Genomic DNA, 17,578 nt, shown 5'->3' with positions numbered 1-17,578 from the left:
AGTTCTAAAAAGATGGATGAACTTATCTAAAGGGATATCATCCTTCAATGATGGGAGGAGTGTTCCTAGTCAGGATATAGAGTTGAGAGTTGGAGATGATAGGGTGAGAGGGATAAACCTCAAAGGATAGGAAAGAGTGGTCTGACCAGACACATTCATAAACCTAAATAGAAGACAGCTTATAATGTTTTGATAGGACCCATTCTAGAGTGTTACCACCTTTATGGGTGGGAAGATCAACATGCTGGGTGAATCCCCTAGATTGATGTGTCTGCAGTAACAATACTATATCTTGGTCCTAGGACTCATTAGCCCATAGGTTAAGATCACCAAGTACAAGAAACGGTGATTGGAGTTTAGAGGAGCTGTTCCTCAAATTCTGGTGTCGTTTTGGGAGGTTTATCTAATAACAGTAAGCTAAGAGTGCTAACAGAGTCCATGTTCGCTTTTAGAAGCATAGCCTTACAGTGATCTAGGTGTGGTGTTTCTGATATGTATACATTAAAACCTTGTTTAAAAATGAGGGCCACTCCCCCACCTCTGTTCTCCAAACAATCAACGTGAAGAGATGAGTAACCAGTGGGGGAGGCCAACTGCAGTGCGTGATGGGCAGCCTCAAGGAGCCACGTCTCAGTAATGGCTAATAGATCGAGATCAAACTCCATAATATAATCCGCTATTTCAGTGGCATGTTGCACTAAATGTCGTGTCTTTAACAAGGCACATTTGAAAAAATGTGATACTGATGGACTAATATGCACTATATCAGCTGTATCCATAAACCTACCATATTCTGTCACAGCATCTAACGCAACTTGAGTGTCTCCAGCATTGGTGTCTTTATGTATATCGAGTAGGGGTGTTTAATGGTCTCTGCAGGAGTATAATCGGCATGCAATTTGTTTTCTTCCCACCCAGATTGTGAGTAACATTTACAGTTTCACAGACATGTGTGAGAGTCTGACTGCAGTTCCTTTGGATTGCAGCGAGCAGCTCACAACATGTGGATATAGTGATAGCGGGTCAAAGTAAAGGACAAGCAAATAAGCCCCACTCACTGTAACAAGAACCAGCACAAACCGGCTTAGATGCATCGGCACAGATCTGCCTGACAACGTCTAACAAAGGTGAAAGAACTGCACAGCTCTTGGGAAAATGTAGTTTGCAACGGTTCACAGCAGTTTCACTGCTTGCCATACAGGGAAGCAAATTTGATTAAAATTATGTCAAAGCATATTCAATTCAATTAAATAAGTACACAGGTCTATACTCCTAAAATACAATTAAAAACTAATATTCCTGAAGTGAAATAATATAATAAAATCTAAGGAAATAACTGCATTAAAAGTTTAGCAGCAATAAGTTAAGATAGAGGGACGACGAAATATAAAAACAAAGCTAATAAAATAGTGTAATAGCGCTTTAAGCCTACACCAATGCTGAAGAGGTGTATTCCTCATTTTCGTCACCTTATTTAACACTTTATCAATACTTACTTGACCTCAAACCAGGATTTCGATACATCCAATTTTTATACAATACAATACAACAAATCTTGTCTTTAGCCTCTCCGGCTCACCACCAAAAACACAGGCGTGCTCCGCGCACTGCCCCTCTGCGGCGCTCTGCCCTCATGGCTGAAATCTCAACTCCACTCGTAAACTTCTCAAGCTCTACCCAAATTGCACAACACTGATTTTCAATCACAGTCTGCAAACTACCATCACGTTTTTCAACGTTCTGTACACTTGAACTCCTATCAATCAACCTCACAGGTGACATCACCTGGGAGAGTGCATTAAGTTAGCAGCCTGTGGGCACCACTTGTAGCTTTATTCCCCTCTAGTTCGATGGTAACTGTCCTCTTTGTCTACCTTGTTGAATAGGCATTGTTCTGTTCAGCTGTGTCACGTGTGTGGAAACCACGAAGCAGAGCTGTCCTGCTTGTAATTATAAGGATTTTAGCCTGATTGTCTGTACGAGTCTCATTATCTTGGTCACTGGAACATTCCCGGCTCCACTTGTCCTTGGCTGAGTGCCTTGTTTCTGCACACCTCTGGCTTGGGTGATCATGTGAGCTTTTCCATGTACCAGGAGCCTGTCTTTCCTTTGCCATCCATTTTAGAGACCTATGACTTCCATATTGTGCTTTAGCACCTTGAAGCATTTGTTGTGCTAAATGAAATTCCAAAGCAAATATTTCAGACCCAATAACCGGACAGACTCAAAGGAGAAGGTAAAATACTGCTTTAATCTCAAGAAGTAAAGCAGGGCGAATAAACACTCACCAATTCAACTCATGCAAGATCACACTATTTTTTAATTGATTTCTAGCTTTTATAATACTAGATGCATCATCTATGACATCATGCTAAATGGCAAACTTCAAAAACCTATCGAGGGGTGAGATTAGATTAGGGAATTATCTCTATATATAGAAAATGTGCACGTTAATCCCTCATTGGTTGTCTCTTTTCTGTGAAACATAATCTGAGCTACTTCTACTCACATGGTATAAGGTAATCGTCAAAGCAGAAAATGTGGCAGTGAACTAATATTTTGCAACATTGTATGAAAAAGTGCATGTCAGGGTATTCTAATTGGTTGGCAACCCACATCCAACCTTGCACATGCAGCTTGTTAGCAGCATGTACATAGAAACGAAATCCAGGTGGTTGGAGATATGTCAGCTCTTGCTTTGATGCCCAATTACGCCACCCTCTCTCATCGGTAAGCCTCATGCCAGTGTCGGTTGACCTTATCAGTCTGTAAAGTCCTGGGAAATTCGAGTGAGTGTAGGTACATCACTATTTTAGCTCCAGGCTTAATTAATAGCCCTTGTTTGTGAGCCCTCTTCACGTGTTGTAAGATCATGAATTTGTCCATATCGACAGTGCTTTTAACCTTATTTGATTCTGCTTTTGCTGGGTTCAGTTCTCTTTTTGACCTTTAGAGACTTGCTCACTCTATCCTATATTGACTTTATGCCTTTTAATCACCCAATATTTGGTATCAGTAAATGTTTGTGTTCCTCCTAATGTTTGGAAAATAGGTCCTTGTGCATATACTGCTCGCAGACTCCCTTTGTGCTTTTCCTTTATCTCTTGAAATAGCATCCTTGCTACAAAGCCAATGTACTCCCCTATTTCGCAGGGAATACAGCTTCTGCATCGTCTCTCCACGTTTAAGATCCTGGGCTTATATTTTTAAGGTAACTCGGTTGATTGACATAAGCTGTCTTCCATCTTGTTCTGTTGGTAATCCTAAAGGTTGAATATACACCTCTCATAAGCAAGCTTCTATGTATTCTTTCTATCTTGCATTTCAGCGTATTTACAGTTATTGACCAAGGGGTCACTTAATTCTTCTTTGTATTTGTGAATACTGCATTATGAAGTAAATGTTTCTCTTATTGCTTCAGTTACATCGTCATTCGAAAGTATTTTCCATAGTGTTTCAGCATAGAGTCAAATATCTTCTTTCGGACATTCTTTTGCTGTTAAAAGACTTTTTTTAACGTATATCCATGTCGCGCACCATTTTATTCATGGCTGCTCTTCGATAACTTGGCAAGGGACATCGTTCCTGGTAGGTTTCCTCCACTGTTTCAATGTCAGGATATCTTCTGAATGGCTGCCTGAGTGCATATGGTTTTTCCTACAGTGGACATGGCATAGAAATGTTGCATAGACTTGTACATGGGTTCCCAATTGTAGCTCCTCGTCTGCCAATCCAATAGTGTGTGGGTGAGGGAGCCTCGACTAGGGAGAATGTGTCCACTTGCTCCTCTACATTATCATTCCCTATGGCTTCCCCAATGTTAGTAGCAGTCAAGGATGTGCAAGCTAAATATATGAACCCTTTACATCTTACGGTTTCAGCTTTAGCAAAGTATATGAATACATAGAAATATGTATGTGTGTCTGTTCTCAACCTATGTGAGTCATAAGCACGTGCTTCGTGCCTATACGCAATAAACCAGTGCATGTTCATGTAACTTCGTGAATGGATGAATTTGTACTTTATGTATAATGCGGCTACGTCGTGATGTCAGTGATGACATCATTATTCTCTGGTTTTGGATTTAGTAGACTTGCTCGACCAATGTCATTTCCATGTCGTCCAAATCATCGATGGGATATGGTCTGAAAGCCTGTCTGAGAGAATAACGCTTCCCACACCTGCGATACGTCGAGGATCGAGGTGATGGGCCTAAGAGTGAGGCACATCTGTTGCTTCTCTGCCTTCTTGTTGAGAGTCTTGTGGGGGGCATGAGGGTTAGTTTTGGCCCTCTGTCTACATATCTAAGATGACTGCCATGAAATGAAAGGTCGGTCCCCATGAGGAGCCCCTCTTCCTTTGCCATGGCGGCCCGGGGAGGACATGGAGCGGCAGCATGAAGGAATCAGGTAAGTGTGATGGGGGATTGGAAGGGAAGGATCCAGAGATCGGACAGAAGGGCATGGTGTGGGTAGATGTTGAGCAGGAGAGAAGCCTTCAGGCTGCTTGAAAAGTGGGCTTGGAAGGTGATATTCAGCCTGCGATCTGAGCAATATGATTGGCTGGCTCTCCCGCCACGGGTGCTAATATTATTTCAGATCAGCAATTGGGTACATTGTTGGACTGAAGAAGCAAATGAGTGTTTATGATTAATGTAACAATGTTGGTACAAGTTATAAGTGGGGAGAGTTTTCGTTTGTAAATTGTCGCAGCGTCACTGTTTGCAAGCAGCCAGACTGGTCAGTGGAAGTTAAAGACATTGAACAGAAGTGGATGAACAGCAAGGGTACAGTCATGTAAAAGAAATGTGCCTTCCCCCTTTCAGCTTGTCAAAGGAATGAACGGCACCCCTTACAGCCCAGGATAGGGACTCCAGGCAGACGGCCAGTCCTCTGATGGACACGATTGGTTAGTTGTGGCTGGATTAAAGGACTTCTGTAAACGGGGGAAGGTATAATATAAATAAGATTCTGGACAACGCCTGCCAGTTGCTGATCAGATGGTTGCCTATCAAATGTCATTGCGTGATTATATTGGAAAGTTTGCCACCGTTTTATCTGCACACTGAAGGTTTTCAGCTTTATTCAGTGCACCTATATTATTCAAATGTGTGTGTGGACCCCAGGCGTGGACGAGTGCCACTGTTTTCAGGTGAGTCTTTGCTCACAGAATCTTGTGAACTCTGCAATCCTGGTCACTGCATTCGGTTTCCCTTGAGAGTTCCGGGGACGAGAAGGTCGCCAAGTTTTAAAATATACCTGGAGAGTGTGCACACTTGTAAACACAAACAGCACACTATATTGAGACTGTGCTAACAGAAAATGCATGCATTGAACAAATATAGCCCTGGATTGAGCAAGCCGTAAACAAAAGCAGCGAACAACTTTACCGAGGGCCTGCGCAAAATGTAATTACCAGGACTACCTAACAATAAAGGCCCGTAATAAGCAACCGACTGAAGGACTGTCGGACCTACACGCTGACAGGAAACGCCACAGTCTGCTCAGTGCCATACGTAGACAATGTGTATTGTGTTCTTCAATCCCCTCATTTCTCCCGCCTTCTCGAAGCATCCCGTAATTCCCCCAAATTCCTGGCCGTGACAGGTTTCTCGCAGAGCCGCTGTGTGTGGAGTGCTGGCGCAGCAGTACTGCACATTCTATGTGTGTCTTCTCTTCAACTGAGGGAAACGGGGACAAACCAATGTCACTTCTCACATCTACAGCACACAAAATAAATTCGGCAAGACAGTTTGACAGCAGCATTTTTGAGGCGAGGTGGCGTGGGAAAGAAACGCATCCAACTAGCAAGCTAGAGCAGCATTTCTATTGACTGCAGCAGGACAAAGTGTCCCTTTCATAAGTTGCATTTCATGATTGCAGCCAGTGAGAAGCCAGAGCTTTCACAGGACACTAATAAGCACCGTTTTAAACAAAGCAAAAGAGCTCTAAATGCATGTGTACACTACACTGGTAACAGGAGCGCTGGACCAAGGGCGTTTCAATAACGCCTCTTGAGCAGTGTAAACGTTACTATCGCACGGGGCACAAGAACATGTGATGCATTCATCGCTGCCAAGACCTTTTGTTTATGGATCAAATTCTCGCCGGAGAGCATTAAAAATAAACGATGTGTATAATTCTAAAAGGATGTCTTTGAAACGGCAATTGTGCCTGATTTTAGGCCTCATTTCTTGTAGGCCCAGTCCCTCTAGCTGCCCTAAAGTTCTGGGAAGGAAGAGGAAATATTATCTCATAAAAGAAAAACCCAGATGCCGTAGGCAGTTATCCTCACACTCGTCCCAGTCCTTGCACTGTGTGGCATCCTGCCTAAGGGAAAGTCACGCGTGTCGTAATCCCATTCTACTTTGTTTTTGTCTAGGGCAGGTGTGCTTTTAGGTAACGAATAATTAGAATCCACCATCAGTCTTTTTGGTTTTGGTGAATTATTGTGGCAAGAGATCGAGGAAGGGTGGTTCAGAACTGAGAATATCTGTTTCTTTATTCTTTTTCTAAACTGCTCCATAATCAGGGTCGGACTGGGAAAAGAAATAGGCCCGGTCACCCAAAAAAAAGTGGCCCACCCCATGCCTCAAAAAAGTGGCCGACCATTTGTCTCTCGACCCTTGACCTCTGATGACATCACCAGAGTTATGTCATTTGACCCCACCCCAAAGTAACATCCCATGAAGCTATGAAACGCGACTTTTCACCCCTGGACAAAAAAGGAAGTGGCATCAAATAGCATTGTACCTAACTACACTAAATGACTGTGAATCCAAGAAGACGTCCAAGGCCAAATGATAATATGTTATTGTATAGCACTTAAGCTTAAGCTCTTTTTTTATAGAATAAGCATACATACAATATCACCCAACCTGTGTTGGTACTCATTTATGGACCTTAGAAGGATGAAAGGCTTTTTGAAAAAAAAACAAAATTGAAAAATAAATATTTTTTTTCAATTTTTTGTTTTTCAAAACCGGCACAGGCATGGCCAGAAACCAGCCCCCACTCTCCAGGGATGATTGCGGCCTGGCCACGGGCCGAAAGGCTGAGGGGCCAATCCGACCCTGTCCATACTACCCAATGAGGATCTCCCTAACAATATTTGTTCCAATCAGCACCTTTATAAGAAGCAAGTCAGGTCCCGGGCTTTCCATTTCCCAGCCATGCAGTGATTGGAATGTGGAATCAGAAAATACAATATTAAGGCTTTTACACCATGCAAAGAGAAATACACCAACACGGGCTTGTAAAGATTCCCAGAATATGTTTTGCAACACTGAACAGTTTACAAAACAAAGTACACAAATGGATATTTGGCCATCAGTACGTCACAGAGACCACCAGCAGGTTCAATGTGAGCAGTGAACAGGGATTGCTAGCTGGACATCAGCATATTTATACAGTTTCTTTGTAACGATGTCCAGCCTCTTACGAGTTAATCATATACTGGGCTAGGGTTTGCGCCAGTTCATTCCTAATTTACATATCTCGTGCATGTGGTTTACTTCTTAATACATTTACTAACAAGTACTACTATTCTCTGGATGTGACTTTGCACTCTTTACACATTTGCTTCAATGCAGATCAAACAGATGTTTCGCATATCATGTTTAAATGCCATTATTGTTCTTGTATACTTGTAGGTTAACATCGTCGATTCAAGTAATCCCCTGATCCCTAGGTCAAGAAATGACAAGGTCTATATGATCCTAACATATAGCCTGCAAGCAGGTTGGACATTAACTCGCCTACAGAGGTTGAAGAGGTTAAAGTGAAAACAAGAGGACACAGGTCGGCCATTTTAGGCCACAGGGTGACTTTGCACGATAAACCAAAATGGCGGTCTAACCTAAAATGCAGGCTTGATTAACTTAAGGTCACGACCTTGCAATACGGATTTCCTCGCAAAGTGACTGGGCATAGGCCAACATATACAATGTAGACAAAACAATATTATATCAGTTTCGACAGGAAGGGTTGCAATATTGGACTGTTTTGTGCAATTCCCTACACATTTGGGCTATTTAACACATAATCGGACTACTAAATCCCCATTTGTGTAGAAAGTATGAGCGAATGTGTGTGTGTATGTGTGTGTGTGTGTGTGTGTCTGTTTGTTTTGGGCTATGTTGGGCTATTTTTCATGTAAGATCTGTTTGCTCCCAGGGTGAAAAACTGAAGGGTAAACCCTAAAGTGGCAAGGACTATGGGTATTTCTGTAAAAATGTAACAAAGAGTGTCTTGTCCTGTAGATTTGCAAAATGCATAATTCTTGCATGTTTTTGAGTCAGGTGTTTTTATGTGGTACTTCAATTCCAGTTACCTTCCTTAAACGTTTCAATTTGGGGAAGTACACAACACTATGTGATCTGTCATATGATCTTTTCAAGCCATTTTATTTCTTTTTGCTTTTGCTTATTTTCTCACAGGATAATTTGTTTTTCGATATAGTTAATGTGCATCTCTAAAGATGATGCTTCTGGTACTTTTTCGTGCAGAGTACAATAGGTACAACAACATTCAATATCAACATGTAATAGAAAACATATGTGAAATGAATTTGTGAAACAACAGTGAAAAATGAAAAAATAAATACATCTTTAAATCATTACAAATGTTGATACAATTAGACATTTTAGTACACCCATGGTCTCTAGCCCCAACAACCCTTACTCTCTCTACAAACTCTCCCTCTCTATACCAACACCCACCCACCCTAACCCCACTGTCTTGACCCCATCCACCATTTCCCCACTCTCTTTACCTCTGCCCTTCCACATTCTCTCTACCCACACCCAACCTCCCTCTCTCTACTCCCACCCAATCTCTCTAAACCCATGCACCCTACCACTAATCTCTCTACTCATAAACACCCACCCAACCCCCACTCTCTCTACCCCCACCCACCTAACCCAACCACACTCTCTCTACCCACCCCCACTCTCTACCCGCACCCACCCAACCCCCTCATTCTCTATCCCCATTCAACTCCCTACCCTGACTCTCGCTATCACAACCCTCAAACCCCCCTTTCTCTACCCCACCCACCCAACATACCTCCTTCTCTCCAATGAACCCCTCTCTATACCCCTACCCCTCTTTGTTTACCCCCACCCATGCACCCTGCCCCCACTATCTCTCCGCCTTTAACCACTCAACCAAACAAATCTCTCTGTAACCCCACCCACCCTACCCACTCTCTCTCTACCCCCACCCTTTCTCTACCCCCAATCACCCACCCTAGCTCCTCTCTCTAGTTCCACCCTACTCCCAATCTCTCTACCCCATACACCTTACCCCCACTCTCTCTACCACCACCCACCTTTTCATCACTCAACCACTCACCCTACCCCCAGACTCTGCACCCCTTCCCTCCCACCCATCCAACCCCTTCCTTACCCACTTTATTCACCCATCCACTCACTCTACCCCCTCTCTCTATACCCTCTCATCATTCCTCTCGCACCCTCATTGCATACCATCTCTCTCCCTTTCTTGCTCGTAATTCCTCTTGCTTATCATTGATGGCACCCTCTCTCAATGGCTTCCTCCCTTACTCTATTCCCCTTCTCATTCTCTTGCACATCTTGACCCCTTATCACAATCTCCTATGAATCGTTGCACTCTGCTCCTTGAACTCTGATGCCTATAAATGTAAAATGCAAAGTACAATGGTAAACACTATAACTATTGGCTTTGCCAAAGCTTATTTCTCTTGTTTGCAAAAGTAGTCAACATGGAGGGAATGAGTAGGGGCTCCCAGTGGTCCAACTTGTGACAGTACTGCTCACTTACCAATTCTCAATGTGCCACAGCACCAAAATTCACATCAGCGTTAGCAAGAACAGGAGCACATTTTTCCTCTCCCCACCTAATCACAACAGACCACAGCAGCCCTTGTGCCATGTGTCACACAAGGGAGAGGGGCTTAATCATGGGCTTTGAAGGAGAGAAACAGAGACAATTTAGTATGTATGGTAACATAAGTGAACCAACCATTTGTCTTGGATGTTAGAAGAAGAGCCAGTGCTCCCGGCTGATCTCGAGAAGGAGAAGAGGGTTAAATCCAGGAGAGTCAGAGATCCAGATCAACCTGCCACAGGAGGGAGAGATGGCACACCCAGATACCAGAATGCCCCAAAGAGCCGCCACAGGACCCTGCTCTCCCGCAGCCACATCCATTTGACCCACATGGCACAGAGTAGCTTAAAGCCATGATTACAGAGATAGTGAACTCAGTTGTTGATGCCAGAATTCCTCCTCCTATGCTGCCAGCGCCCACTCCCATCCCAGAACAGATGGGGAAACAGAAAGAGCCAGAGTGGAACATGACACACACATTCCTGAGGAAATACATTTTGGATGAATTCACTGCATCGACTGTAAAACCTAAAGCTGAAAGATGATTCTGCCTCCCAGATAGGTTTACCACAGATACATAGAGTTGGCACTTTCCCAATGCCACGAACAGCTGTAGGAAACATTTCCAGCTGGGAGATGCTCTAATTTCCACTCTTCCTAAGGTTAAAATCATGGGCGTGGTTTTGGATCAATCACTCAAGATGAATTCTTATGTGGCCAGTACCGTTTCTTCCGCCAACTATTATATTAAATTGCTGTCCCATCTGCATCCGTACATCTCCCAATCCAACGCTGAGACCATCGCCCGAGCCATTATCGGCTCCAAACTAGACTACTGTTGTAGCTTATTAGCAGGTTCCAGTAGAAAATCATCAAACGCCTTCAGGTGGTTCAGAACGGAGCTGTTAGAGTGGTATCTGGTCTTGCATACAGGGTACATGTCTCGGAGGCACGTCGAGCACTACACTGGCTGCCCGTGGAATCAAGAATCTCCTTTATACTTATGGTCATCACATTCAAATGCCTTCCGGGCAAGATGCCCTCCTACCTGCAAAGGTACATTGTAATAAAATCTTCAGCCAGAACCCTTCGGTCCAACAACCAGAACCTGCTCCAGCAGCCCAGAGTCAAAGGCAAAAAGGCACAATGTGGTGCTTTTGCCTCTGTTGCACCGGCGTTTGGAACACTCTGCCAGACTAACTGAGAAATTCATCATCCCTGAATACATTCAAGAAGGGCCTTAAAACATTGCTCTTCAAATAGTTGCCCCTGGTTTGCGGTTACTCTTTCCATTAGATCGTTCAGCCTCTCTTTCTCCCCTTTCTTGTATGTTTTTGTCTGCGCCCTCACACCTATGGTATTATGGTGCGCCATACAAATGCTATAAAGTAAAGTAAAGTAAAAAGGTGTGGTCCTTTAGCTCCACCTATTTACCCAATTTCGGTCCACCTCTACAATTAGTAAGTGCGCCTTTACTCCATAAAGCAAGTTTATTGTACAACGACCGGGAGGGAGCTTAGATGACATATAACAGTCAAACTAACCCTGGTCTCCGTGAACCACACAAAGAACACATATTATTTACAGTTTGGAACAGTTAAAACACTCCCCCAGATACCATTAGAAAGGCATCCCCCCAAACATGATTGGTTGCCCTGTAGAGAGAAATCTAAAACCCACACAGTTCATTGGACACAGACATTATAACACAATCCCCTAAAATGTATAATTAAAAGGTTTACATTTTCAACACACCCCTTCCCAAAAACCTCTCCATGTTTGGTGTCAGCCTTGCCTCTTAGTTACAAAATAACAGAAATTGTTTGCACACGGACCTGCTCTAAAAATACCTAAGCACATTTAGATGGGAGAAAGACACGTAGATTCCTTTTGCCATATTTGTGTTTGTTAACTGCATTTCCTAAAACAGTCTGGTCTCCGATTTGTATGACTATTGACCCTTCCTATTCACACGAGCTCCGCCCACTCTTTGACAACACATTTGCTCTCCTGAAATGTATTACTACTGATCTCCGTAAGTGTCCTGGGTGAAGCTGTCATGATCACTGCTTCCAAGGAGCCAGGATCAGTCCAACGTCCTTGGAAGCAGGCCCCTAACCCTGATCCTAGGCACCAGCCGGTCCCCACAGGGACCTTTTGGACCTTGTCCTGGCGCCGGTGGCACCAGGCTCATCAGAAGCCTTGGTCCCGGCACTGGAAGCGCCGGGCTCATCATAGGTGTGAAGATGCTTCGATGGACTTACCTGTGGCAGACCATGCTGCTGACTGGCCAGACTCTTAAAAGTCCTCGGTGAACTGGGACTACTTTTCTTACCTGGGTGGGGCAGCTCCACTCCACTGGAACTCTTCTGGAAGCAGGAACTCTTTTCTTACCTAGGCGGGGCCGTGGAAGGAGACGCCTCATCACTCCAAGGCTATTTAAACCACACCCGATTGATGAAACGTGCTTCGCGTTATTCTGCATCTGCAGCAGAACGCTCACCGAGTCTGCTCCAGCTTTTCTTCTTTGGATCCTGAACCTGCAAGAATTATACTCACCTTTCCGGTACCCGAGCAACATCAGCACCTGCAAAAGATCAGAAACAACAGGTTAGCAGAACGAACTTTCACACGCAGTGTTTGCTTACCTGATCCATCGGCAGCGGCCGTGTCTCACGCTGCACCTTCGCCTGCAAAGACAAACAGCGTTATTTTACTTACCGGCACGCCGTGCATTCCGGATTCTTCACCCTGCATCTGCACAAAGACAAACAGCATTATTTTACTTACCGGCACGCCGTGCGTTCCGGATTCTTCACGCTGCATCTGCACAAAGATAAACAGCATTCTTCTACTTACCGGCACACTGTGCATTTTGGATTCTTCACGCTGCATCTTCACCTGCATAGACAACAGCAGGGTTACACTCACCGGCACGTGGCGATTTCCGGATTTCTTCTTTCTGCATCGTCGCCTGCAAAGACAAAGAAAGAGACAGTAAGAGCGCTTGCCATACTTACAGACTAAAGGTGTCCAGAAACTTACCGGTCGTGCAGACAACGACGGTACTCATCCTCTGAAGTCAAGAGGCTAACGTTTCACCAGTGAAGGAACTGGCAACGGCACCCTGCACTAGACGCAGATGGAGAGCCCAGCATTCACCTATCTAAGGTGAGCAAGTTGACCTGGGAGGGGGGTTCAACAGACAAGCTGGGAGGAGAGAGATAGGGACATTCAACAACCCAGACCTTTAATCCCCATATTATTTCACCTGCAGAAACCTCACCCTTCGAGTTCGACACACAGTGCGGAGAGGTTCGACCCCAGAAGCCAACCGAATCCTGCACATCACGTTTCGTGTTACGGACACCTTCCTGCCAAGACCCGCGCAACCGTGGGAATCAGGTGAGCGTTACAGAACGCGAAGCCCACCACTAAACTCCTACCCAGGCGCAATGGAAACTTCAGATACCGATCAACTAGCCCAGTTGCTTGGGGAATTAAGAGCAGAAGTACATGCAGCTCGCCAGGAAACAAGCTCCCTAAGAAGAGAACTGATAATTTCTAAGGAGCGAACAGAGGACCTTGCTAGGCAGTTGTTACAAACTCAGGCAGGACAGACACCTTTGCCCATTCCAGGAGGGAGTTATCCTTCTGCATCAGCTTCAAACCCAGTGCAAATCAATCTGCCCGGTAATGTGCCCTTGGCTCCGCCCGAACGCTTTGCTGGTGATCCAAAGAAATTCGCAGTGTTCATCAACCAGTGCCGCCTGCATTTCTTGTGTCGACCAGCTGCATTCCCAACGGACCAGGCCAAGGTAGCTTTTGTGCTTTCTTATCTCAGTGGCAGTGCTGCAGATTGGTCGATCCCTTTAGTCACCCAGGATGATCTGGTTTTACACGATTTTCAAGCCTTCCAGTCCAGCATGGAGAAACTGTTCGCAAGACATGCACAAGGGCAGGCCTTGGACAATGAACTTCTCTCATTACGACAGGGTAACCAAGACCTCTTGGCTTATATAGCCTCTTTCAATAGACTCATAGTGGAAACACAATGGCCCGAGGACAAGAGAATAACGCTTTTTTACAGAGACCTGCGTGGAGAGCTCAAGGATGTGCTAGCGCAGGTTGTGAATCCTCCACAAGAATGTACAGACTATATTGACTTGGTTGTCCAACTAGACCATAGACTACAGAACAGGAAGGCAGATCGTTCCAGATTTGATACCCGAGTGTTTTCCAAACCACAGACCTCGAATAAGGGAGCTGACACTGTGGAACCCATGCAAATAGGGGGCATGAGAGGGCCTTTAACCCAGAAAGAGCGGGAAAGAAGAAGGCAGCTGCAATTATGCCTCTATTGCGGTAATTCAGGACACTTTCTTCGGGACTGTCCCGTAAAACCAGCTAAGAAGACTGTAGGAGCCGCTGATACCTGTACCACAAGTTCTGAGCAGGGAAACGACCTCGCCCGACAAGAGTAGAGGTCCTCTTGCCGAGCGTTAAGATCCGTCCCGTGACCTCGCATTTCGTGATACCCATGGTCCTCATTAGTCCTGAACGTCCGGATCGTTTGCATGCAATTGAAGCTTACATTGACAGCGGAGCAATCGGTAACTATGTGGACCGTGAAATGGTATCAAGGATGAATCTACCCCTTGTCCCTAAGGCAGTAAAAGACGTCATCACTACTGTGGATGGCACGGAGATAGCCTCCGGACCAGTAACGCATGCCACCCAAGAAGTGACGCTGTTGAGTCATAATGGACACCGGGAGAGAATAGTGTTCGATGTAATCAAGGCCCCTCAGTTCCAGATCATTCTGGGAATCCCTTGGTTAGAGAAGCACAACCCTCAGATTGATTGGCGAGCAAAGACGGTTCAGTTTCCAGAGTGTTCCACCACTTGTTATCCTCGACCTGATGTTTCACTGGCGACGATCTCTTCTGTGGAGATTCTCAAATTGCCTCCCGAATACCAGGAGTTCCAAGACATCTTCCAGAAGGATCAAGCTAACACCCTACCTCCTCATAGGTCTTACGACTGTCAAATAGATCTGATACCTGGAACAACCCCTCCTTGCAGCAGGATCTATGCCCTCATCGAGCCAGAGAACATTCTCCTCAGACAGTACCTGGACCAATACCTAGCTAACGGGTTTATCCGTCCTTCAAAATCTCCAGCTTCATCGGCTTTGTTCTTCGTTCCAAAAAAGGAAGGAGACCTTAGGACTTGCATAGATTACCGCTCCCTGAATCAGATCACTGTTAAAAACAGATACCCGTTACCTTTGATCCCTGAACTCCTGGACCAAGTCAAAGATGCCTGTATATACACAAAGCTGGATCTCAGAGGAGCCTACCACTTGGTACGGATCAAAGAGGGCGATGAATGGAAAACGGCCTTCCGCACCAAGTACGGGCTATTCGAATATCAAGTGATGCCCTTTGGACTGTGTAATGCTCCTGCTGCTTTCCAATATTTTATGAACGATGTCCTCAGAGAACTCATTGACGTATGTGTAGTTGTCTACATTGACGACATCCTCGTCTATTCATCATCTGAAGAAGAACATCAGAGACATGTTAAAAAGGTTCTTGAGAGATTGCGTCAACATAGTCTTTTTGCTAAGCTTGAGAAATGCGTCTTCAACGCAACGGAAGTCGAGTTCCTGGGATTCATACTGTCACCTAACGGAGTCCATATGGATTCAAAGAAAGTTGATGCAATTATCAAGTGGCCATCACCAACCTCTGTAAAAGGAGTTCAAAGCATGTTAGGATTCGCTAACTTTTACCGCAGATTCATTCCTGAATTTTCCCGGATAGTCCAGCCCATCACCGCTCTGTTGAAAAAGAACAAACGTTTTGACTGGTCTTCTGAAGCGGAACAAGCTTTTCAAGACTTAAAAGCTAAATTCATTTCTGCACCTGTTTTAAAACACCCTCGCCCAGAACTACCTTACATCATGGAAACGGATGCTTCTAGTTTTGCTATGGGTGCAGTGTTATCACAAAGAGATTCGGTCACAAACCAACTACATCCGGTTGCCTTTTGGTCCCGCAAGTTTTCGCCTCCTGAGATCAACTATTCAATTACAGACAAGGAACTTTTGGCCATCAGATCGGCCTTTAAAGCCTGGCGGCATTATCTTCTAGGAGCCAGACACACAGTCACCGTAATGATTGACCACCGCAATTTACAATACCTAAAGACAGCCAAAGCTCAGTCTTCCAGACAACTTCGTTGGGCTCTGTTTCTAGCAGAATTTGACTTTATAATTACTTATCGACCAGGCAGTAAGAACGGAAAAGCGGATGCCCTCTCCCGGATGGGAGTAGATGAACATTCGATCAATCCAGATCCAATACCCATAATCCCAGAACAAAGGATTTTGGGTTTGGTCAGCACTCAATCTTTTGAAGACATCAAGACCACGGTGAAATCGCTCCTAACTCCGATCGATTTGCAGGACTGGCAATTAAAGGGAAAAGATTTCTCAGTAGATCAAGACCTACCATATTTCCGAGGACGATTGCACTTGCCCTGTGAGAAACTACAAAAACAAGTAATCTCCGGTTATCATGATTCTCTAATGGAGGGGCACCCTGGCATTACCAAAACCATGGAAAAGATTAAAAGACATTTCTGGTGGCCATCGTGGAAAAGGGATATTAGAGACTTTGTAATCTCCTGCGGTGTGTGTGCCCAGAATAAAAGTCAAAAGCAAAGACCAGCCGGCCTATTACAGCCACTTGACATCCCTCCATGTCCATGGCATACCCTGTCCATGGATTTTATCACGGACTTACCTCCATGCTTGGGATATACTACCATCTTAGTAGTCGTGGATCTATTCTCGAAAATGGCTCACTTCATACTCTTGAAGGGTCTGCCTTCAGCCTCAGTATTGGCCCGGGAATTCTTGGCAAACATCGTTCGCTTACACGGTTTTCCTTCGGTTTTAGTCTCCGATAGGGGAAGTCAATTCATCTCCCACTTCTGGCACAGTTGCTGTCGTCTAGCCCAAGTTGATGTAAGACATTCGACCAGTCACCATCCCCAAACTGACGGACAAACCGAAAGGACAAACCAGACACTAGAACAATATCTACGCTGCATGCTCCAACAAACAGAAAACCCCTGGAAGGACATTCTTTGGATCGCTGAATACGCGTATAACAATTCGACTCATTCTGGAACCGGGAAGACTCCTTTTTTCTTGTTATATGGACACCATCCTAGAACCTCCAACCTGGATGATCCTCCCCAAGAAATTGAAGCACCTGCTGTGGATCACTTGCATTCGGAGATCAACTGTGCTTTTAAGGAAGCCACTGCCCATCTGCAAAGAGCTAAAGCTCAATTCAAAAAGGCAGCTGATCGGCAACGTAAAGAGGCCCCTCACTACGCTGTAGGAGATCAAGTCTGGTTATCCACTAAGCACCTGCCTTTAAAAGGACCCCGCACTTTCATCCCGAGATACCTGGGGCCCTACCTCATATCTGCCATAATTAATCCGGTGGCTGCCAAATTGGAATTACCTACGCATATGAAAATACATCCAGTATTCCATGTCTCCTTATTAAAACCAGTACAACCAGAAACCCGATTGACTGAACTCCCGGAACCCGTTTTGGTAGACGGAGAACTCGAATTTGAAGTGAAGAACATCCTAGACTCCAAAATTTCCAGGTCTAAATTATACT

The sequence above is a fragment of the Ambystoma mexicanum genome, chromosome 11, assembly GCF_040938575.1.
Source record: "Ambystoma mexicanum isolate Mex_15411 chromosome 11, UKY_AmexF1_1, whole genome shotgun sequence".
Classification (NCBI taxonomy): Eukaryota; Metazoa; Chordata; class Amphibia; order Caudata; family Ambystomatidae; genus Ambystoma; species Ambystoma mexicanum.
This window is presented reverse-complemented; position numbering follows the sequence as displayed.